We start from the raw sequence: 26,406 nt of genomic DNA, 5'->3' as shown, positions 1-26,406 counted from the left end.
AATCATGAAGACTCACTCATTTTGATAAATTTAAATCAAACCTCAGACACAATACTCTGGTGACCCTGACTAAGCCACTTGATCATATTTACCTCATCTGCAAAATAAAATAGAAAAGTAAATGGCAAACTACTCTAATATCTTTGCCAAGAAAGCACTACATGGAGTAACATACATGAATGAAATGATTACACAGAGGAAAAAAATACATGTGCATATATATATATATATATATATATATATATATATATATACAAAACACATGTGTATGCATGTATATTGTATAACATGTATATATCAATATTGCTATCAATATAGATATCACATATATAGTTATAGCTGTAAGTGGGATATAAGCTATTTATGTCAGTACATTTATGATATTTTAGTATTCTATATTTTGAATAAAAGATGGACAATGACATATTCGATGGACAATAACATTTTTTAATACCTGTAGATTTCTCAATCACATTGAAAATACTTTTCAAATAGTATGCATTCGTTTAAAGTCTGTTTCAGGAAACCAACTTGTACTTCAGTTTCATTCAACTGGAAGAATTCCAGCAAAACTCAAGTAAACTTAGGACTCGGATATTTTAGCATCATGGTATCAATACACACTCATCATAATTAGATGAGCGTGGGTTATATGATTTCTTACACTTGCATGCAAAGAAGGTATAATTTGCATGTATAACTTCTGCATTACTGACTCAGAAAAGAAATGCCAAGAAACAATTATGTGACAGAGACTTAATTATTGCTAAAGTTGAAACTCTGGGAATTGGAAACCTGACATTTTCTCAAATTAAAGAAAGGAGAAAATTGCTTTTTCTAAAAAAAAAAAAAAAAAGAAAAAAAAAAAAGAAACGAAACTCACATGCCAATTACAAAGTGATGAGAGCATCAGAAAATCATGTTTTGAGAATAAATATTTAAATTCTCCACTTAAGATTTGCTTTTTGACTTTATTTTTATCATTTCTTTTCTTTTTGATATATGAATAAATACATTACCTCAAGCAACTCATAGTCAAAATTAATCAAAACATATAACCCTGGTTGGGGGGGGTGGGGGGTGAGGGAGAGCTTCTTTTTATACTATTAGAATATCCATGGTCCTGAACATCCAGGCATGACACTTTGGTAGGGCTTAGGAATTTCTGTTGCTTTTGAGGCCTTCCCTGTCTTACTTTCATTATTTCATGAGCTTCATTTTATTTTATTTACTAAATTCAGTCAATTGTGAAATTGCATTATTCTTGGTTAAGTTTTCCTTAATAATGTCACCCTTCTTCCTGAAATCATCCTAATCCAGATTACTTTTATCTCAAGATTAGATCATTACAAAAACAACCTGTGGAATCTCCTTGTCTCTAAGATCCTCGTGCTTTAATCAAAATGCATGTGATTGACAGCATATGACAATGTTCCTAAAATTAAAACTAATTCCATGTAACTTCCTTGTTATCAATTCTGCAAAAAGGATGGGAGAGAGTAGACAGTTATTTGTCTGAACTCTTATTGGCTTCACTCTGACCAACATAAGATCAAGGCCCTGAATGGATTTTGGAATGACAGAACCCACAATTATTTGAAGCGCCACAAATTTCCAGTAGAAGATATTTTGGAATAACTTCAGGAAGGGTTTATATCAATTAGGCACAGAAAGATGTGACCTAAACAGGCATAGTGCAGGGACCCAGGGCAGAGAGGCATCTGGGCACCAGGGTAATCTACAAGGGAAACAGCCAAAATATAGTAGCATTGACTGCTGATTCAGAAACCAGCGAATTAGCAGACTAGCTGTGAGACCTCGAACACAATTACAAAATGCAAATAGTTAGCCCCTGAACCCCAAAATAACATGCAGGACTTGGCCAACCCCACCCAGCATGAAAAGGAAGCCAGCAGCACCAGCCCCAGGGCAGGGTGCAGTGGTAGTTGCTTGTAGAGAAAGCTTGGGACAGTCTCTCCTCCTGTGCCCTAAGAGCAGACCTCAACCTTTAAAAGGGAGCAAAAAAAAAAAAAAAAAAAAAAAAAAAAAAAAAAAAAAAAAATCTCAGAGCGCAGGCGCAGCACAGTCCTGCTAGTGCCTCACTGCTGCCACCTGCAGTCTGTAGAGGAAGCTCGATAACACACCCAGCCCCCCCCCCAAAGAAAGACTCCAGTTTTTTCTGTTTTTCTTTGGTAGTTTATCTCTGATTAATAGACAGAATGAGCAAGAAGCTGAAGAGGACTTTAACCCTTGACAGCTTCTACACAGATAGAGAGCAGACTCTAAATCCTGAGGAGACTAAAAACAGGCAGTCCCCAGGTGATTCCCCAAAGGAGGAAATCATCTGTTCCTCAGCACAGATGAACCTCATAGAAGTGATTAAAAAGGCTCTCACAAGGGAGCTAGAAGAAAAATGGGGAAAGAGCTGGAGAAGTCAGTTAAAGAGAGAGTGGATAAAGAAGTAAAATCCTTGAAAAATAGGATTAGTGAACTGGAAACAGAAAACAGCTCTCTAAAAAACAAAATTGGCGAAATGGAAAAAAATTCCACAGAACAAAAGAACTCAATTGGACAATTAGAGAAAGATTTTAAAAAAGTGAGTGAAGAGAATACTTCACTGAAAATCAGAATTGAACAAGTGGAATTGAATGACTCGAGGAGACAAGAAGAATCAGTCAAGCAAATCCAAAAAAATCAAACAATGGAGAAAAATGTGAAATACCTTCTGGGGAAGACAACAGACCTGGAAAACAGATCCAGGAGAGACAATCTGAGAATCATTGGACTCCCAGAAAAACATGATGAAAAAAAGAGCCTGGACACTGTCTTCCAGGAAATTATCAAAGAGAACTGCCCAGAAGTCATAGGAACAGAGGAAAAAATAAACATTGAAAGGATTCATCGATCACCCACTGAAAGGGATCCTAAAATCAAAACACCAAGGAATATAGTGGCCAAATGCCAGAACCCTCAGGTGAAAGAAAAAATATTGCAAGCGGCTAGAAAAACCCAATTCAAGTATCAAGGAGCCACAATAAGGATCACCCAGGATCTGGCAGCATCCACATTAAAAGATCGAAGGGCCTGGAATATGATATTCCGAAAGGCTAAGGAACTTGGTATGCAACCAAAAATAACTTACCCAGCAAGAATGAGCATCTTTTTCCAGGGAAGAAGATGGACATTCAACGAAGTAAGCGAATTTCATCTATTTCTGATGAAAAAACCAGAACTTAACAAAAAGTTTGATCTACAAATATAGAACTCAAGAGAAATCTAAAAAGGTAAAGATTAATCTTGGGAACTATATTTTGACTATATAGATGTATAAAGAATACATGTATACCTTGTTCTAGAAATTGATGTGGAAAGGACATTGTACCAGAAAAAGGGTAAAGTGGGGGTAGTACATCTCATGAAGAGGCATAGGAAACCTATTATATCTGAGAGAAAGAATGGAGGGGGATGAATATAGTGGGTATCTTACTGCCTTCAGAATTGGCTTTAAGTGAAAAATCTTAAGACATATTCAATCTATGGTGAAACTTCTCCCATCTCATTGAAAAGTGAGAAGGGAAAAGTGGAAAGGGAAGGAATAAGCTAAGCGGAAGGGAATACGGGAACTGGGAGGGAAAGGGGTAAGATAGGGGGAGGAAGCTCTAAGGCGGGGGGAGGGACACTAAAAAGGGAGGGCTGTGAGAAGCAAGGGGTGCTCACAAGCTTATTACTTGGAAGGGGGGGAAAGGGGAAAGAAGGGAGGAAAGCATAAACCGGGGTTAACAAGATGGCAAGTAATACAGAATTGGTCATTCTAACCATAAACGTGAACGGGGTAAACTCCCCATAAAGAGGAAGCGGTTAGCAGAATGGATTAAAAGCCAGAATCCTACAATATGTTGTTTACAGGAAACACACCTGAAGCGGGGAGATACATGCAGGTTAAAGGTAAAAGGTTGGAGCAAAATCTACTATGCTTCAGGTGAAGTCAAAAAAGCAGGGGTAGCCATCCTGATCTCAGATCAAGCTAAAGCAAAAATTGACCTAATTAAAAGAGATAAGGAAGGACACTATATCTTGCTAAAGGGTAGCATGGATAATGAAGCACTATCTATATTAAACATATATGCACCAAGTGGGGTAGCATCTAAATTCTTAAAAGAGAAACTAAGAGAGCTGCAAGAAGAAATAGACAGTAAAACTATAATAGTGGGAGATCTTAACCTTGCACTCTCAGAATTAGATAAATCAAACCAGAAAATAAATAAGAAAGAAGTCAAAGAGGTAAACAGAATACTAGAAAAGCTAGATATGATAGATCTCTGGAGAAAATGTAATGGAGACAGAAGGGAATACACTTTCTTTTCAGCAGTTCATGGAACCTATACAAAAATTGACCATATATTAGGACATAAAAACCTCAAACTCAAATGTAGTAAGGCAGAAATAGTAAATGCATCCTTTTCAGACCACGATGCAATGAAAATTACATTCAACAAAAAAGCAGGGGGAAGTAGACCAAAAAATAATTGGAAACTAAATAATCTCATACTAAAGAATGATTGGGTAAAACAGCAAATCATAGACATAATTAATAACTTCACCCAAGAAAACGATAATAATGAGACATCATACCAAAATGTATGGGATGCAGCCAAAGCGGTAATAAGGGGAAATTTCATATCTCTAGAGGCCTATTTGTATAAAATAGAGAAAGAGAAGGTCAATGAATTGGGTTTGCAATTAAAAATGCTAGAAAAGGAACAAATTAAAAACCCCCAGTCAAACACTAAACTTGAAATTCTAAAAGTAAAAGGTGAGATCAATAAAATTGAAAGTAAAAAAACTATTGAATTGATTAATAAAACTAAGAGTTGGTTCTATGAAAAAACCAACAAAATAGACAAACCCTTAGTAAATCTGATTAAAAAAAGGAAAGAGGAAAATCAAATTGTTAGTCTTAAAAATGAAAAGGGAGAACTCACCACTAACGAAGAGGAAATTAGAGCAATAATTAGGAGTTACTTTGCCCAACTTTATGCCAATAAATTCGACAACTTAAATGAAATAGAAAAATACCTCCAAAAATACAGCTTGCCCAAACTAACAGAGGAAGAAGTAAATATCCTAAACAGTCCCATCTCAGAAAAAGAAATAGAACAAACTATCAATCAACTCCCTAAGAAAAAATCCCCAGGACCAGATGGATTTACATGTGAATTCTACCAAACATTTAAAGAACAATTAACTCCAATGTTATATAAACTATTTGAAAAAATAGGGATTGAAGGAGTCCTACCAAACTCCTTTTATGACACAGATATGGTACTGATACCTAAACCAGGTAGGCTGAAAACAGAGAAAGAAAATTATAGACCAATCTCCCTAATGAATATTGATGCTAAAATCTTAAATAAAATATTAGCAAAAAGATTACAGAAAATTGTCACCAGGATAATACACTATGACCAAGTAGGATTTATACCAGGAATGCAGGGCTGGTTCAATATTAGGAAAACTATTAACATAATTGACTATATCAATAACCAAACAAACAAAAACCACATGATCATCTCAATAGATGCAGAAAAAGCATTTGATAAAATCCAACATCCATTCCTAATAAAAACACTTGAGAGCATAGGAATAAATGGACTTTTCCTTAAAATAGTCAGGAGCATATATTTAAAACCATCAGTAAGCATCATATGCAATGGGGAAAAACTGGAACCTTTCCCAGTAAGATCTGGAGTGAAGCAAGGTTGCCCACTATCACCATTATTATTTAATATTGTATTAGAAACACTAGCCTCGGCAATAAGAGTCGAGAAAGATATAAAAGGAATTAGAGTAGGCAATGAGGAAACCAAACTATCACTCTTTGCAGATGATATGATGGTATACCTAGAGAACCCCAGAGATTCTACCAAAAAGCTATTGGAAATAATTCATAATTTTAGCAAAGTAGCTGGCTACAAAATAAATCCCCATAAATCCTCAGCATTTTTATACATCACCAACAAAACCCAACAGCAAGAGATACAAAGAGAAATTCCATTCAGAATAACTGTTGATACCATAAAATATTGGGAATCTATCTACCAAAGGAAAGTCAGGAATTATATGAGCAAAATTATAAAAAAGTCTCCACACAAATAAAGTCAGACTTAAATAATTGGAAAAATATTAAGTGCTCTTGGATCGGCCGAGCGAACATAATAAAGATGACAATACTCCCTAAACTAATCTATTTATTTAGTGCTATACCAATCAGACTTCCAAGAAAATATTTTATTGATCTAGAAAAAATAACAACAAAATTCATATGGAACAATAAAAAGTCGAGAATCTCAAGGGAATTAATGAAAAAAAAATCAAATGAAGGTGGCCTAGCTGTACCTGATCTAAAATTATATTATAAAGCAGCAGTCACCAAAACCATTTGGTATTGGCTAAGAAATAGATTAGTGGATCAGTGGAAAAGGCTAGGCTCACAAGACAGAATAGTCAACTATAGCAATCTAGTGTTTGACAAACCCAAAGCCCCTAACTTCTGGGAAAAGAATTCAATATTTGATAAAAACTGCTGGGATAATTGGAAATTAGTATGGCAGAAATTAGGCATGGACCCACACTTAACACCATATACCAAGATAAGATCAAAATGGGTCTATGACCTAGGCATAAAGAACGAGACTATAAATAAATTAGAGGAACATAGAATAGTTTATCTCTCAGACTTGTGGAGGAGAAAGAAATTTGTGACCAAAGATGAACTAGAGACCATTACTGATCACAGAATAGAAAATTTCGATTACATCAAATTAAAAAGCCTTTGTACAAATAAAACTAATGCAAACAAGATTAGAAGGGAAGCAACAAACTGGGAAAACATTTTCACAGTTAAAGGTTCTGATAAAGGCCTCATTTCCAAAATATATAGAGAACTGACTCAAATTTATAAGAAATCAAGCCATTCTCCAATTGATAAATGGTCAAAGGATATGAACAGACAATTTTCAGAGGATGAGATTGAAACTATTACCACTCATATGAAAGAGTGTTCCAAATCATTATTGATCAGAGAAATGCAAATTAAGACAACTCTGAGATACCACTACACACCTGTCAGATTGGCTAAGATGACAGGAAAAAATAATGATGAATGTTGGAGGGGATGCGGGAAAACTGGGACACTAATGCATTGTTGGTGGAGTTGTGAACGAATCCAACCATTCTGGAGAGCAATCTGGAATTATGCCCAAAAAATTATCAAAATGTGCATATCCTTTGATCAGCAGTGTTTCTATTGGGCTTATATCCCAAAGAAATACTAAAGAAGGGAAAGGGACCTGTATGTGCCAAAATGTTTGTAGCAGCCCTGTTTGTAGTGGCTAGAAACTGGAAAATGAATGGATGCCCATCAATTGGAGAATGGCTGGGTAAATTGTGGTATATGAATGTTATGGAATATTATTGTTCTGTAAGAAATGACCAGCAGGATGAATACAGAGAGGCTTGGAGAGACCTACATGAACTGATGCTAAGTGAAATGAGCAGAACCAGGAGATCATTATACACTTCGACAACGATATTGTATGAGGACATATTTTGATGGAAGTGGATTTCTTTGACAAAGAGACCTGAGTTTCAATTGATAAATGACGGACAAAAGCAGCTACACCCAAAGAAAGAACACTGGGAAACGAATGTGAACTATCTGCATTTTTGTTTCTCTTCCCGGATTATTTATACCTTCTGAATCCAATTCTCCCTACGCAACAAGAGAACTGTTCGGTTCTGCAAACATATATTGTATCTAGGATATACTGCAACATATCCAACATATAAAGGACTGCTTGCCATCTAGGGGAGGGGGTGGAGGGAGGGAGGAAAAAAAAAATCGGAACAGAAATGAGTGTAAATATAATGTAATTATTAAATAAAAAAATTTATAAAAAAAAAAAAAAAAAAAAAAAAAAAAAAAAAAAAAAAAAAAAAAAAGAGCTCTGATAATAGATAGTAGATTATGGAGACAGGGAAGAACAGACTTCAAACCCTGAGGACACTAAAGAAAAGGCCAGATGAAACCTCAGAGGGTGGTATGATTTGCTTTCCAATTCAAAAAACTCTCTTGGAAGAATGCAAAAAAGGATCTTAAAAAAGAGGTAGAAGAAAAATGAGAAAAGAAATGAGAGCTTTGGAAAAGGAATCACAGAAATTGTCTGAAGAAAATCACTCCTTAAAACACACTGGACAAAATGGAAAAAGAAAACAACTTGTTGAAAAACAGAATTGGTGAAGTAGAAACTGAGAACAACTCCCTAAAAATAGAATTGGTGAAATGGGAGGAAAGGGGAAATGCAATGAACAAAACGACTCATTTAAAAATTCCATTGGCCAAATGCAAAAGGAGGTTATAAAGCTAACTGAAGAAAATTATTCACCTAAAAATCAGAAATGAAGAAATAGAAGTGAATGACTCAATAAGACATCAAAAATCAGTTAAACAAAACCAAAAGAATGAAAAAAATGTAAAATACCCAATCTGTAAGTCAATGGACCTGGAAAATAGATACAGGAGAGACAATTTAAGAATTATTAGAATATCTGAAAAATACACTGAAAAAAGGATCTTAGACAAAATCTTTCAATAAAACATGAAGGATAACTGTCCTGATGTCCTTGAAACATGATAAAATTGCCATTAAAAGAACTCACCAATTACCTCCTGAAAAGACCCTAAAATGAAAACCCCTAAGGAATATTTTAGCTAAATTCCACAATGATGAGATCAAGGAGAAAATACTGAGAGCAACCAGAAAGAAACAACTCAAATATCAGGAGCCATAATCAGGATTACCTAGGACCTAGCAGCTTTCACTTTAAATGATCTAAGAGCTTGGAATATGATATTTTGAATCTTCACTTATTGTGAGAAACAGAGACAAAGACAGAAAGAGACAGAGAGAGAAATATACACACACAGAGACAGAGAAACAAAAAGTCAGAGACAGACAGACTGGAGACTAGAGATACATGGAGAGACAGACTAACAGAGAAACAGAGAGAGACAGAGGCAGACACAGAGAGACAGACAGACAATGAAAAATGCAATGATTTTTATGCTTTTGAAATCTTTTTATAAAAATAATTCATAATATTTGTAATTTGGAAAATGCAAAATTTACAAATTTACAATGTGTAAATGTGCTATTCTACTTCCCTGGGGAAAATACAATTAAATAAAAGATTGTTTAAAAATTCAGGTCAAAATTTGTGGATTCTACCAGTCAAGCATTATTTCTGAGGCTGAATTAGGTAATTAGTAAGTGAGGGTAGAAGGGAGCTTTTATATATATATATATATGTGTGTGTGTGTGTGTGTGTGTGTGTGTGTGTGTGTGTGTGTTTATTTATTTATTTCATAGAGAAAAATATACATAGATGAGATATATAAACAGATAAGACAGATAGATACTCATTATACTTACTGAATTCTTATGACCAAATAATCTATCCTACTTTGGCTATACATTGAAACATTTGGATCCTTGACCTTACCATTATCTGAATGTTACAAGTTCATATTCAAGTTTACATGTCACAGTTCCCTGTCCCCAAACTAAAATACCCTTGGCTCACAAATATCTGAGGTAATCCTACAGTTTTCTTTACAGTACAATCTCTAACTCACTTCTTTATTGTCATAGTGACCTCCAATACTTTTACCACTCAGTTCTTTACTAGGAAATGAACCATGGGTATATTTTCTTCTCTTCTCCCTCTTGATCCATTAATGAACCAAATCATCTCTATAATATCCTTCTCTCTGGATTGGTTTACTGTTTATTCAATCACCATAAAATGACTGAAAATCTTATATGAGAGAAAATCCAGAGATTTAAAATATATAGGCAATCATTATGGAAAATGTGTATCTATGCAAAAATGTACAAGAGAAGAGAAATATAATGAAGATTATAATTTTAAAAATAAAAGTATAAAAGTGTAAAAAGCAGAAATTTTCAAAATTAAAAAAAAATAATTGAGGAGGGTGGTGGAGCCAAGATGGCAGAGAGGATACATGCTTCATTCTGTGCTCCCTTCTACCCTCACTTACTAATTACCTAATTCAGCCCCAATAAGAATGCTTGACTAGTAGAATCCACAAATATTGGGAGTACAAGAAATTACCAGCCAAGATAACTTTGAAGATCACCAGAAAAGGTCCGTCTTGATTGGGTGGGGAGAGGCCAGGGCAGTCAGGGAGACAGAACACGGAGGCTAGCTCATGCTGAGTGGACTGGGGCCAGGATGTGGTCTCCAGGGGTGGAGATTTTGCAGGGAGGCTCTGTTTTGGTTACAAAGCAGTAGATCAGAAGAGAAGTTACACAAATGCCAGAGGTAGAGTGTACTACAAAAAATGCCAGAATCTAACAGGACCTGGCCATACCCACCCAGCACTGGAAGTGACTCAGCACAAGCACAGTGCAGCTACACAGCCACAATCCATAGCACAGGGGCTTGTGACACTTCTGCTGCTCAGCTGCTGGTACCAGGACAGGAACATTGTGTTCCACACAATGGGGCTCTGCCCAGGGCAGTAACACTTCTGCTGCAGGGCTCTTCACAGGCCACTTCCACAGCATGGCTGCTCTTTGCAGCCCATTCGCAGGAGAGCTACTGTGTATCTGTTCCTGTTCTGAGGAAGCTGAGACACTCCATGTCCTGAAGGCAGACCCTTTTTAAAAAAATGAGTAAAAAAGCCAAGTGATCTCTAACTATAGATTGCTTCTATATAGAAAGAGAGCAGATTTCCAACCCTGAGGAGACTAATAGCAGACAATCTGCAGACAAAACCCAAAAGGGGAATATAATCTGATCCCCATCATACAGGGCTCTCCTAGAAGAAATTAGAAAAGATCTTAAAAGAGAGCTAGAAGAAAAATGAGGAAAGGAAAGAGAAGCTCTGTAAAGAGTATGGAAAAGGCATATAATTCATTAAAAGAAAGATTTAATAAAATGGAAAAAGAAAATAATTACTGAAATGTGAAATGGAAAGGTAAAGAACTCCCAGGGAGAAAGAATTTGTGAATTGGAAAAGATAAAGAACTCCCAGGAAAGTAGAATTTGTGAATTGGGAAAAGAAAATAACTCATTAAAAAATTAGTGAAAATGAAAAAAAAATCCACAAAGCAAAACAACTCATTTAAAAACTCAATTGGTAAGACAACTCTGAGACACCACTACACACCTGTCAGATTGGCTAGAATGACAGGGAAAGATAATACAGAATGTTGGAGGGGATATGGGAAAACAGGGACACTGATACATTGTTGGTGGAATTGTGAACACATCTAGCCATTCTGGAGAGCAATTTGGAACTATACTCAAAAAGTTATCAAACTGTGCATACCCTTTGATCCAGCAGTGTTTCTACTGGGGTTATACCCCAAAGAGATATTAAAGAAGAGAAAGGGACCTGTATGTGTTAAAATATTTGTGGCAGCCCTGTTTGTAGTGGATAGAAGCTGGAAAATGAATGGATGCCCATCAATTGGAGAATAGTTGAGTAAAATGTGGTATATGAACGTTATGGAATATTATTGTTCTGTAAGAAATGAGCAGCAGGATGAATACAGAGAGGATTGGTGAGATTTACATGAACTGATGCTAAGTGAAATGAGCAGAACCAGTAGATCATTATATATCTCAACAACAATATTGTATGAGGATGTATTATGATGGAAGTGGATCTCTTCGATAAAGAGATCTAACTCAGTTTCAATTGATCAAGGATGGACAGAAGCAGCTACACCCAAAGAAAGAACATTGGCAAATGAATGTAAACTGTTTGCATTTTTGTTTTTCTTTCCGGATTATTTTTACCTTCTGAATCCAATTCTCCCTGTGCAACAAGAGAACTGTTCGGTTCTGCACACATATATTGTATCTAGGATATACTGTAACCTATTTAACATGTATAGGACTGCTTGCCATATGGGGGAGGGGGTGGAGGAAGGGGAAAAATCGGAACAGAAGTGAGTGCAAGGGATAATGTTGTAAAAAATTACCCTGGCATGGGTTCTGTCAATAAAAAGTCATTAAAAAAAAAAAGAAAGAAAAAAAACTCAATTGGACATATACAAAAAGAAGTAAAAAAAAAAAAAAATGAAGAAAATAACTCATTAAAAATCAGAACTGAGCAAATAGAAATGAATGATTTATTGAAATATCAAGAATCAGTCAAGCAAAATCAAAAAATGAAAAAATAAAAATAAATGTCAAATATCTACTTAGTAAAAATAAAATTGAAAATCGAAATTCAAATGAGTTGATAAAACTAAAGAATATTATCTGAAACTATAACATTTAAATATATACTATCAAAATTGAATACTATAAATACATATATATATAGGCACAGTAGTTAGAATTCTTGTCATAGCTTCTGGAGAACTTCTCTTTCTGAGTTCAAACCTGGGTTTAGACACTCCCTAGTTACTTGACACTAAGCAAGCCACTCAACCATGTTTGTCTCAGGTTCCTCATTTAAAAGAAAAAAAATTGGAGAAGGAAATGGCAAAGCATTCTAGTATCTTTATCAAGAAAATCCTCATGGAGAAATGAAGAGTAAGCCTAGACTTAAAAATGGCTTAATCACAACAATATATATTCATGTAGTCCTATTTAAAAATAAGCTAAAGTACATGCTATTTTTTTTCCAACAGTATCTTAAAACTTGAAATCCTTTCCTAATTTTATTATTATTATTAAATTTGTTAATTGTCAGAAGATGTATTTTAAAGTTATCAAGCAGTTGTTGCTGTTATTTGTCATTCATTTTTGAAGAGAGCCATGACATCAGGAAGATGATACCATGACATGCAATTGAATTGTATTCAAGTGAGGGAAGATTGTGCAAACTCAATATCTTCACTTTTCTCCCTCAGATCCACCAAAGTCCAGTAAAAAGATATGGATCAGAATGAATGAAGATCGCCCTGGAAACTATGGGAGACTTTCGCCTTTATAAGCTGAGATCTTTCCCAAATCTCAGTTTAAGTGAGGCAATGCTCAACCAGTGATTAAGGCTGGGTAAGAATTGAGGCAGAGAATGGCTTCTTTTACTTAGCTTTATGTGCGTGTGTGGTGTCTGTATGTGTGTGTGGTGTGTATACATATGTGTGTGTGTGTGTATAATGCGTCTTTATGTGAGTAACCTTGTGGATGTATATGTGTATATTCTATATTAATATATATTCAAGGTACACATGTATCTTATCTATTGTATATAGTAAAATATAACATAGATATGCATATGCTAGATGCCTGAATACACATATATGATCTATGCACATATATATTTGCTATATAAACATATATATATATATATATATATATATATATATATATATATGGAAGTATCTATACATATATGCTTGTGAATGCATTTGTATATATCATAGTATATATTAATATGTATTCAATATATTTTATATGAATACATATTTTATCTTTGCAATAAAATACGATATAAAACATGTATACATGTGTGATAAATATCTGCATACTCATATATACACATACACATTTACTATATATACACATATATGTGTGTGTGTGTGTGAATGTGTATTATGTTTCTGAATGTATTTGCATATATTTTGTATTTTACACACATATAAGTATATATTTAATCATTAATATACATGTGCATATGTAATCTATATGTATACAATATGATATATTATATATATATATATATATATATATATAGAGAGAGAGAGAGAGAGAGAGAGAGAGAGAGAAGATATCTGCACATAGGTACATGAAATTTATACATACACATATTTGCTATATACATACGTGTGTATGTATATGTATTTGTGTGTGTGTGTGTGTGTGTGTGTGTGTGTGTGTGTCTGGAAGGAGAAGATGCTCAATATTTCTGTCTAAAACAGAAACAATTATATATTTTTTTCATTCATTGTCAGCCAATTGGGGCCCAAATCATAACCAGGTGGGGCTTGGCCTGAGATCTATTGTTGGTCAGTCAAGGAGCGTCTGAGTGTTTGGGTTTGAGGTATGTTTCTAGCAGTAAACCCCAAAGGTTTCAGTTATCAAAGTTCATTCCTTTGCACAGATAACCTTTGGGTAGGGATATGATAGTGTATGTGGACAGCAAGAAGAGAAGAGAAAAAGAAAGGGAAAAAAAAAAGAAGAGAAGGGAAAAGAAATGAAATGGAAAAGAAAAAAAAAGCCATTTGTGGCCCTATTTGACAATTCCAATTGGGTCCCAGTGGGGAAGCTCTTACTACGACTCATAGAGATTGTTGTTTATCTGATGTTTTTAAAGAGGAACTTAACATTAGGAAGGTGATGTCATGGCAGGCAAATGAATTGGAATTAAGTGACAGAGGGCTGTGCAAAGCCACCAGCCTCATTTTATCCTTCAGAGCCATCCAGTGTGAAGTAATAGATCAGGATGGCTGGAGATGGCCCTGGGTACAGTGGGAGATCTTTGTCTTTTTAAGTTTAAGGTTTTTTAACAGATCTTGGCTTGACTGAGGCAATGTACAACCAGTGATTAAGGCTAGGTAAGAAGCCCCCCAAATACTAAACAGCTATTGTTTATTTACTATGCTGTAACTATATTGGCTGTTTCCTAGTCTGAGATAATGATGAACACAGTTGTTTTGTGGAGCTTATATGTAAGGTAATTAATTCTAGTCCCGACCTATTTTGAATTTAATCCATTATATTTCAAATATATTCATTTCATATAGTGTTCTGTTGGTTTTCCTGCTTCAAAGTCAATTTTGCCATCCTCTTTTGCTTTAGGGACAAAGACAATCCAATTAACATTCAACAGGTTTTCTTTTAATGGTTGTTATATTTCTGTGCTATCAAGTTCTATTGAAAAAAGAAAATCTGTACTGTTCATACAGTTAAAATGACTAAAACATCCATACTCTCCACGTTCTTTCCAATTCATCAAAAAGCCTTCCAGATTATTGGAATCTTATTTGCTCTTTTTTTTTTTTTTTTGAGTGCATGTTTGTGTGGTCGCATATGTGTGCATATATGCATTGTGTATGTATGTGTGTATGTATGTTATCTAAAACTTCTAGACTTCTTTGGCTAAAGTTGCTTGTTTTTCCATGAAATAGTTTCCATTGAAATTTAAAGACTAGTCAATTCTAGTTTTCTCAAAAAGGAAAGCTTGCAATCAGCTTTATTAAACTCAATTTTCCTGTCACAATATTACTCTCAACTTTGTAGAACAAGTTTACAAAGTTGGAAAAAATCTTCTCACCTCACTCCTCTCCTCTCTTTGAAGCCTTGTTGATCAATAATAAGACTGAAATATAATGTTTTGGAGGCTTGTTTATATGCTACATTGCCAAGAACCCAAGAGCTTATCACTAAGATGTATTCTAGAAATCTAAGTCCCTTTCTCAGATGATATCTTCTCATGTATCCATTCACTTCTCAAATTTGTCCTTTTTCTAATCGTCCCCACTTTCATACATAGCAATGGTGATAATAATACTATTTGTGATTTCAGGTTTTTCTCCACAATAATTACCAGGTTTATATAAAAGTTATCTGTTCTCATATGAATCAGCAAAGAGAAGAGTAGTTTTTAGAGAGTAGAATTCTCAAAATGTTCCCTATCATGTCCTGGATAAATTCCTGGAATGATACCAAACCCTTCTATTGTTTCTGTCAGAATGACTAGGTGACTGAGAGCAAGGAGTCACTAAGGCCTATTGCTATACTACTTCTGACCATTTCTAGATAACCTATCATCTAGCAATACTTAGGTAATAAAATGGTCTTTATCATTTCAACTTGAATTTTATTTCCTTCTTTCCTTTCCCAAGAACCTCTGCCCACAATTAATTTAATTCAGAAGAAATAAAAATGATGTTGCAATCAGAGGACCTTAGTTCAAATCACTGTTTTGAGACCTGAAGATACTTCTATTTCAGTACGAATTGGCCTATCTTGAGAGTCAGGAGCCCTAGACTCAAAAACCCTTCTGATGCTGCATCACTTGTACAACCTTGGACAAATAATTGAAACTCCATAGGGCTTCATTTTCTCCCTTGTAAAATGAATAGGATAGATTAAATGGCTTCTCCAGTCTTTCTACAAGATTTATGCTCCATTTGAAGAGTTGCTAATGTCCAGTTCTTTCTTCACTTCCCCAAGTTCTGTCAAACTCTTATGCTGTACATTTTCTTTTTTATCCTTGACATTCTCCCCATCCTTGAAAAATTATTTCATTGTCCTTGATAATGTAGAGCATAAAAATGGGTTCTTCAAACTTTCTACTTATCCCTCTAGGATTAAGACAATCTATTCTCTGTACCCCCATGACTGTCACTTATTACTTAACAGACATGTTGTCATAATTCAAGTTTGCAGATCAATAAAAGATTAACTTGCCCAACAGGCCTGCTTGAAGGCAGATCTTTAATGGGATTGTGCTTTGCTAGGTTTTGGGGGTAAACTGGAAATCAATTGATTGACAAACGTTATTAAACTCCTATTGCATATCAGCTACCATGTAAGGAATTGGAGACTTGCCTTTCCCATAATATCTAGCACAGCAATGGGCAAAAACATTTTATTATTGTTGAATTACCTAAACTATCCTACCAGGCCAACTACATTCTTCATCAGACTTTGAACTCTTCAGGAAATAATCATCTTCTGAAGTTGTGTAACTAAACCCTAAATTCAATTTTGAGAAAATTCTAAGAGAAAAATACATTTATTTAGAAGAACTTATTTTTGCCTCTTTTGCTATCAGTACACACTTATAAATAACTAAGAATTAACTCTTAATTACTCTGTAACTTTCCACTGGTTTTAACCTGTATGTTTCATTAACTGGTTTTCTTTTACTGTTTTGAAATATATTTAGATTATGAATTTCCAACTAGATGAAGTAAGTGTTGTTGCACCTAATGGGTTAAAAACACACAAACTTCAGCCTGGCACGGGCATGGAAAATGCTGTTACTGGCTCTACAATCTGTAGGGAGGTGAGAGAAGGCTTCTAGTTCATTAAATAATGTGAGTAGTAATGAGGGTTTACACAAATCAAACAGTGTGTTAGGTAATTGTAATGTTGCTTTGTGGTAAACCACCTGTCAGGAAGCTCTTCCAGCCGAGGGCTCAATCTGCTGCTGTGCCTCCAGGTGATTGCTAATTAGTATAAACTTCATCTGTGGCAGCTTCCCAACAAATGAGGAAAGGGAGTGGTGGGTTTCTCTCTTGGCTCACCAATATTATAGAACACCTGGTTATAAAGCTCAAGACCCCAACTGATTCTGTCAAGTAGCATTGGTTTGTAACCACTGAGAGGAGAACCACCTCCTCTCCCACAATGCAATTCTCTCTCCTCTCTTATGTACATATATAAAATGGATATTTGTATATAGTATTATGCAAGATAAGGAATATGGAATGAAATTCGGGCAGAAAACTGGTTTCAAGTGACTGTTCTGCAACCTACCATTTGTATGATTAACCCAGGGTGGGGTAGGGGTAGACAGACACTGATTGGGACCCTTGATAGGAATTGGTTTCCCTATTTACCCAATCTCCTGGCTTTTTTTGGCTTCAAGTCTCAGCTAGAGTCCTGCATTCTGCAGAAAGCTTTTCCCAGTCCTCGTTAATTTTAATGCCTTCCCTCTAAATTTATCTTGTATATAGCTCATTTGTATATAGATGTTTGCATGTTGTTTTCCTCATTAGACCATGATTGAGCTCCTTGAGAGCAGAGACCGCATTTTCCCCAACTTTGTGTGTGTTGTTGTGTGTGTGTGTCTGTGTGATCCTCAGCAATTTCCAAGTGCATGTACTGAATGATTGTTGGCCTGTGGACTCATAAAACACACATGTGCTTATGTTCACATACATGAAAATAAATAGATGTGATAATATGATATAGATAGATAGATGTCATGACTATTGAACTCTTAGTCATGTAAACTGACTTGAAGGCATGTAAGTAAAACTAAGCACTGTTATAATATCTACTTGCCTTCACATAAGAACATTTGGTTCCATTCAGGTCTGTTGTTCTTAACAGAATCCAGCATCACATTATCTCAAAGGTTCATAATTTGGTTTTTGTGCAGATGATATAGATAGACAGATAGACACATGGATAGACAGACAGGTGATAGATTAAGATATATAATAAGATAAGATTGATATATAGATATAAATATAGATATAGATATAGATAAAGTTCTGCCATAGAATGGACACAATCTCTAGAATAGTTGGGGTTACTTCTCTGATTTTGTGCTTTCTTCTGAGCTAATTCACTATGTGTATGTGTGTGTGTTTATCTACTATACATCTCATATATACATTTAACACATGCACTTATACACATTTATATATCTATACAATGTATCTATGTATAATATCACATGTAAGGTTGGAGCAGCTTGAGTTAAAAAGACAATATGAATCTTTGACTACACATGAAACGTTCATGTACATAAATGCACATGTGTATACACATGCATTTGAACAATGCAGACATGTATATGCACAAGCATATGAATGTCCATTGCACATGAAAATACAATTAGTTGATATACCGGATAGAGTGTTGGGACTGGGTCAGAAAGACCTGAGTTCAAATGCAGCATCAGGAAACTAACTGTGTTACCTTGGGTAAGCCAATTAACCCCTTTTTCCTTCAGTTTCCTAATCTGTAAAATGGGGATAATGTTACACCTTCCTCCTACAGGAGGATAACTCCTAGAGTTATTGTGAGTTTCAAATATATTGAAAAACCAGGAAAGCTCTTAGCAGAGTGCCTGATTTATAAGAGCTAATTCAATGTTAGCTTTTGTTGTTGTTGTTAAATGTTTAAATGATGTTTAAAGAAGAGGTAAAACATAGTTCATTACAATCAGTTCACTTTATGCATTTAAAAATATTCTGAAAAGCAGGACATCAGCTTAAGGAATTCATGAGAGGAAAAACAAATAAACAAAATTTCAAAAAAGTAAAGAACCCCTAATTTGGGGTAACTAATGTTGTTCAAGGAGCTAGACCTTCATTACTGACTCCATTATACAGTTTTTATTCATAGAAGCCTACTATTCTTATTGCTATAACAAAGTCAGAAACTCTCACAAGCCAATAGTAAGATTGCATAATATTATAGATTTTAGACCTGGAAGGGATTAGATATGTTATCAAAAATTCAATTTCATTATTTTTCATATAAGAAAACTGAGGCTGAAAAAAGCAACTTACGCAACTGATATATGTGATAATAAATATCTGGGTCAGGGATTGAAACTGCTGTTCTATAACTCCAAATCCAATGCTCTATTGCATCGTGGTGCCTCTCCTTGCTATGCAAAATGGGAAATATCAATGATATTTCTTTTCCTGAAGGAAAGTTAGACATCAATAAGTGAACAGTTTGTACTAGTATATTTCCTTTTTTCTTTATTTATTTTAATACACATTACTTTATGAGTCATGGTAGGAGAGAAAAATCAGAGCAAAATGGAAAAATCATAGGAGAGGAGAAAAAAAAGAGAAAAAAGTGAACATAGTATGTTTTGATTTACATTCAATCTCCATAGTTCCTTGTCTGGATGTGGATGGCATTTTCTATTCAAAATCTATTGGATTGCCTTGGAGTATTAGTATATATTCTACTGTCTTTGTTTTGAATTGGTCGATCTATAAGTATTTATCAAGTACATACTATGTGGCAGACACTGACTAGGCACACAGAGAAAAGGAAAGAGAAAAGAGAGAGACACACAGAAAGAAACACACATACAGAGAGAGACAGAGACAGAGGCAGAGACAGAGACACAGAGGCAGAGACAGAGAAACACAGAGCCCAGACACACAGGCACAGGCAGAGAGAATTACAAAGAGGGAGACACAAAGAGAGACACTGAGAGAGAGACTGAGAAACAGAAAAATATAGCAAGACAGAAAGAGAGCTACAGAGACAATAACAGATTGATAGAATTAGGATAGAGAGAAGGAGAGACAAAGACAGGGGAAAAAGAGAAAGGAAGGAAGGAAGGAAGGAAGGAAGGAAGGAAGGAAGGAAGGAAGGAAGGAAGGAAGGAAGGAAGGAAGGAAGGAAGGAAGGAAGGAAGGAAGGAAGGAAGGAAGGAAGGAAGGAAGGAAGGAAAGAAGGAAGGAAGGAAGGAAGGAAGGAAAGAAGGAAGGAAGGAAGGAAGGAAGGCAAAAAGGAAGAGAGAGAGGGAGGAAGGGAGGAAAGGAGGAAAAAAGAAGGGAGGAAGGGAGGGAGGAAGGAAGAAAGGAAGGAAGGGAGGAAAGGAGGAAGGGAGGAAGGAAGGAAGGGAGGGAGCGAAGGAGGGAGGGAGGAAAATGGAGGGATGGAGAAATGTAGAAAAATTAATTCCCTGACTTTTGGCTTAATATTAATTTTCTTGAAATTTATCTGTCCCAAAGTTTTTGGTTGCATTCATGAATGAGCACAGAAAATAGTAAGGTTGGAGCAGCTTGAGTTAAAAAGACAATATGAATCTTTGACTACATCTGAAAACAAGTCAGATCTCCATAAAGTACAGAACATGCCCATTGTGACTAAACTAATTACCCATGGAATTTTGATGGTACATCTCTTTGATGAATGACTTCAGAAATTTAGATGCAATATTTACGCTTCATTTTCCCCATTTGCTATTTGAGTTAGTATCCTGTAGTGTTGCATTACCATTGTCCACTTTTCAAAGAAGTTAAACTATTGATATATTGTAGTGAATCTCATTTTGAAACCAATCGAAATGTTATGCCACATAAGCACAAACTATTTTTGACTTTAGTCAAGGATATTCAGATAAAATTACTTTTGCCCTGAAGGAAAATACTTAAGAAGATAATATGGTGTTGTGGACATTGCTCTGCCCTTATTGTCAGGAAGAACTGGATTCAGATCCTACTTCCAACCTTAATAATCTCTATGACAATAGGTAAGTTACTCTATCTGAACCATCCTTCCCTCATGTATAACATGATGACCAGAATAGCTGTATTACTGACCTCAAAACAGGATGGCATTACTTTATTACCAGAAATAAGGATTCTTGTTGACCATTTGTCACATAGTGACTGTGTGATTCTAAGAAAGCTGTGTAATCTTTAGTCACTTCAGACAGCTCTTTAAGATTACAAGTAGTAAAGAAGGTACTCACCTCTTTTGTAGTTAGGATTTTCCTTTTTCAGTATTTTATCAATGAAATCAAAAATTCACTTCATCCATGTTCAGTCCTTTAAATAATCATTGTGAAGCTCCACAGAAACAATACATTTAATGTACTTTATAAACTTAAACTGCTTATATAAATATGACTTTTGTTATTTTTCTTATTTTCCATATGATGATTTATCAAGTGTGTATATCTTTAATTACAGGCACAAAGAGAGAGTGATCATGTCTCCTTAAAAAACAAAAAAAAATCATTTATAATTTTGTTTATTGATAAAGTTCCTAAATGTTTGAAAAGATATTATATGTTATTTTAGTCATTCTCACATCTTTTTTCATATATGTACTTAACATATGGTTAAATTGTTAGTGTAATATCTAATGTTATGAAAAATAAATTTATAATGTCCTTACAAAGGAGAAATTCAGTATACATGCTCCCTTAAACCCCCTAGTTTTCTAGTTGTTTAGATTATTCTTTACCTATGACTTACCCTATCTCAACTATAGAGATGGTCATATCGATGATTTTGCTGTCACCTACAAACCATGCTACCACATTCATGTTTCATGATCTGGAACTCTTAAATTCCCTTATCTGTTCACAATCTGTTCTCATTCATCAACACCAGAAGTTTTTGCTCTTCCTATGACTTCTATCCCTCAATGTCTAAGTTCTTTTCAAGGTTATCTAGCCTAAATTGACTATACTATAATCCTTTCTCTATCTTGATCCCACAATTATCTAATTCAGCTACAAACTTTCTTTTCTCAAGATTGTTATTCTATTGCCACTCTTGCCTGGTCAAAACTCAGAATAGGATTACCCCTTTCATTCACTGCCTCTCCACCTCTTCAGGTTCTCCTGACAAAGCTAGAGAAAATCATGAAACTATGATTGGTCAGTCCACTACATATTCACATTACTAATCATGCCAGGCATGGTAACTTTTTTTACACTTTCTTAATTGATGATCTCATTAACAATAGATGATTTACTAAACATTTTAATCCCTTCTACAGGGATTAAATCCATAATTTTCCCTCTACTTTTCCTCTCATATGAACCATGCTTCATATCTCACTGAAAAAATTGAGACCATTTACTGAGAGCTCCCTTTTCTCTCTTCTTCTTCATTTTATATCATTTAAATACCTCCTTCAACTATCTCCTCCTTCATTTGTATCTCACTTGAAAATGTGATAGCTCTTTTCAAGGTAAACCCCTCTACATGAAAAATGAGTTTATTTCATGTTTTTCCCCAACAGATTGTCTTCCCTCTCCCACACTATCACTAATCTTTAATTTCTCCTTGTCTAGGGTGCTTCTATTCTGTCTATGCCCAAGTCTCCTATGTCTAAAAATAAGCAAATAAATACGCAACCATAACAGCAACAAAAGAACTTGATCTAAATATCCCTGCTATCATATTCTCTCCTTCCTTCCCTTCCTCTCTATCGGTCTATGTCTCCCTCTCATCCTCTCTCTTCAAGGTAGATCAATGATTTCTTTGTCTTAAGTCTTAAAGTTATATAGCACTTTACCATGATATAAAATTACAGAAAATAAACAAAACTGCCAAGTTTTGGGAGAGCGGAGCTTGAACATTCTTAGAACTTCACTTTTTAGAAATAGACTAAAGATAGACTTCATCCTTCAACATTTTTGCCATTTTATTTGTTGATTTTAGCTCTCATTGAGTCAATTATTGTTATAATACTTATGATTGACAAATCCATTTATTCAATCCTAACCTGTCCCTAATCCCATTATCTTATTTCCAATTATTAGACCTCTGAAAAAGGATATCCTAAGTATATTGAACTCAACTAAAATTGAGCTTAGCAGATTTTATTCCACACATTCCCTCTTCCTGATTTCCATAGAACTTTTGAGAGTATTACCCTCTTCCATGTTTTTTTCAGGTTCAAAAGGACCCTTTGTTCTTTTATGAGAAAGCATCAGCACTCTTCTCTATCTTGGCACTATTACCAGTGTGCCTACTGCTCAACAATTGCAAGTGTTAGCACTCCTCTTGGTTCTGCAACTGTGCTCCGGTCCCCTGAACTTCTATGGTTACAAACAAAAATGTACCTCTTCATTCTGGAACTGTGATCCAAAAATGCACGTGAAAAAGAAATATTATGCTCATAAATTAAAATGTTTGAATGTTTCTCACCCAATTACTTTCACATTACCCTATTATCATTTGCGAAAGGATTTAGATACCTATCATCTGATTTTCACAACAATGCTATGAGAAAGGGAAATATTATTTATATTTTACAGATGAGGACATTTAGGATCATAAATGTTGAATGATTTGTCCAGAGTGAAACAGCTCATAGTGAATCTGAGATTGTATTCAATCCCAAACTTCCTGTCTCCCAATCTGGAGCATCATCTGTTATGCTGCATTGATGCAAAGCAAGTAAATTGATGTCTTTCAGTTTCAGTTAAGAAAATATTATTGGAAAGAAAAGGAAGGAAGGAAAGAAGGAAGGAAGGAGGAAGGAAAGAAGGAAGAAAGGAAGGAAGAGAGGCAGAGAAGAACAAAGGAAGGAAGGAAAGACTGGACGAAGAAGGAAGGAAGGAATAAAGAAAGAAAGAAAAAGAAAGAAAGAAGATAAGAAAGGAATGAAGGGCAGACAGACAGAAGGAGGGAGAGAGTTGGGGAAGAGGAAAGGACAGAGGGCAAGGAAGGAAGAAAAGAAAAAAAGAAAGGAAGGAAGAAGAAAAGAGTAAGCAAAAGAAAGCAAAACAAAAATAATTTTAGAAGCAAGTTTTCCTTTCCAGGTAAGTTTTAAAATTTTTCCTTTAAACTTTATAACATATTTAAAAAGACCATTTTTGATAACATTAACAGGGCAATGTTGTGTTTAAATCAGATCACTCAGGTCTCTACTACAGTAGTGAAAGGTCAATGCTAGTCAGGAAGGCACCCAAGTTCAAATTAATTGCTATCTCAAAAGAACTTATAACTTAAAATAAAAAAAAAAAACATTTTTTAACCTATTAAATATTTCAAGGGCGAAATAGATTGGCAATTTATAACAATCATATTCTTTTTTCTGTAATAACATTCCCTCCCTGACCCACCCCATCAAATGATTAGAGTTTGGTGGTTGGCTTGCTCGATATATATTTTTATACAGGTCATCTTTGTGTTACCAAAGGCAAATAACAAATACTGAAAACTCCCTACCTTAAAAAGCAGGATTTTAGAAAATTAAATCTCATCTCCATCAGTAGAAGACAACCATAGCACCTTCTAGCACACTGTCATAAATAATGACAGTTAAATTATTTGATACTTGTTCTCCTTTTTTTCTTTAAATGTGAAAATTCTGCATGTTTGAAACTCCAAAAAATCATGGTAAATGAATGCAAGCAGTTTCATAGTACAGTAAATTGAGGAGTAGTTTTTGAATCAGAAGATTCCTAAACCCCCTGTGAATACCAGCTACCTGTATAACCTTGATCATATTACTTCTACTCTTGTCTTCTCATCTCTAAAGTGAAGTTTGGTTTAGATAGACTCGGAGGTCTCTTTGAACTGTAGAAATATGCTATTCTGAGCCTGGGACATGTTAATATAGTTCTGAGAAGACTAGAATAATGTCATAAATATAAGTTATATTATATTTATCAACAGCTGTCTACAAAAAGAATGAAAATCAGATAGATGGGGCCATCTCAAGTCTGTTATTTTATTCCGACATTTTTCTCTGTCCTTCTTTGACAAAAATAACATTGTGAATAGACCCACTTATTATGAGAAAAATAGAGGTGACGGTTGAAATGTACAATAGGATTGAATGTTGAGTGCTGCGTAGTATTTCTTATCCAGCCAAGAAATTGAAGGATGGGACACTTCTCTGGAATTTAGCTGAAAGAGACAGATAATAGAATAATCAAATGTGAATGAATGGGGGGAGGAAGATGAGGTATTCAATGATATATTTTATAAATGTATGTTTCAGAGTCTAAATCAGAGAAGTGGTTATATCTATGATCTCTTGAATAAGTTAAAATTTCAGTGGAGGAGAAACCAAGGTCAAACTTAAGTATATAATTTAATGCTAGTCCATGGGTTTATCCAGACATCTCTTAGTGTTAGAGGTTTAGGGAAAGCTTTACCCTGTTGAAATAATTTTATATGCAGAAATTTTATTCTCTTTGATTTGGAATAGAAACTTTAGAGGTGACCATCAACATTCACTGATACATTTCAAGCAGTTCTATTTAGTAGTAACCTTAAAAATACTCTTCACTTTCTTGTTATAAGTGATTAGTGTGATATTTTTTGCATTGTGACATTCTGGGAAAGATTATGAATGCCATAAATTTTGGATAGGGAAAAATCATGATAAAATAAAATAAAAAACATAATAAATGCAGTTTTTCAGAAACATTAAAAATATACACAATTTCTGTCTTATAATGATAGTTTGAATTTGAAGTCTCTCTTTCTCTCTCTCTCTCTCTGTCTCTCTCTTTCTCTTTCTGTCTCTCTGTGTACCTGTCTCCTTTTTTTTTCTCTTTCTCTCCATCTATCTCTGTGTGTGTGTCTCTTTTTCTATCTTTCTGCCTCTGAGATATAGAGGGGCAGTCAGGTGGTACAGTGGATAGAACACCAGCCCTGAAGTCATGAGGACCTGAGTTCAAATCTGGTCTCAGGCACTTAACACTTCCTAGCTGTGTGACCCTGGGCAAGTCACTTAATCCCAATTGTCTCAGGGGGAAAAAAGAGATATAGAAGGAAATGGTATACCAGTATCTTTACCAAGAAAAACCCAAATGGGATCAACAAAAAATACAAATTATAAAGAAGAGAATTTAATGAAAGAAAGCAAACTTCCTACCAAATCAAGCTCTTGAAAAATAATAGCATTTAGATGTGGAAGAAACCTTAGGGATCTCATTGTCTCATCTTACTTAAGAGTAGGCAAAGCCCTGAGAAGCTACGTAACTTGTTCAAGATCATATCAGAGGCAGAGCTGAAATCAACACTTTGGTTCTGTGGTATAATACAACCTTCTGTTTATTGAAAAATGTGTTCAGCTTCACTGTTCCATTACAGATGTACTAGGAAAAGGTGGGAGAAAAATGTAAAGAAAGTCAAATAAACAATAAATGAACTATGAGTCAGGAGA

The sequence above is a fragment of the Antechinus flavipes genome, chromosome 3 (genome assembly GCF_016432865.1).
Source record: "Antechinus flavipes isolate AdamAnt ecotype Samford, QLD, Australia chromosome 3, AdamAnt_v2, whole genome shotgun sequence".
NCBI lineage: Eukaryota > Metazoa > Chordata > Mammalia > Dasyuromorphia > Dasyuridae > Antechinus > Antechinus flavipes.
The sequence above is the reverse complement of the archived record's forward strand: the minus strand, read 5'-3'. Positions refer to the sequence as shown.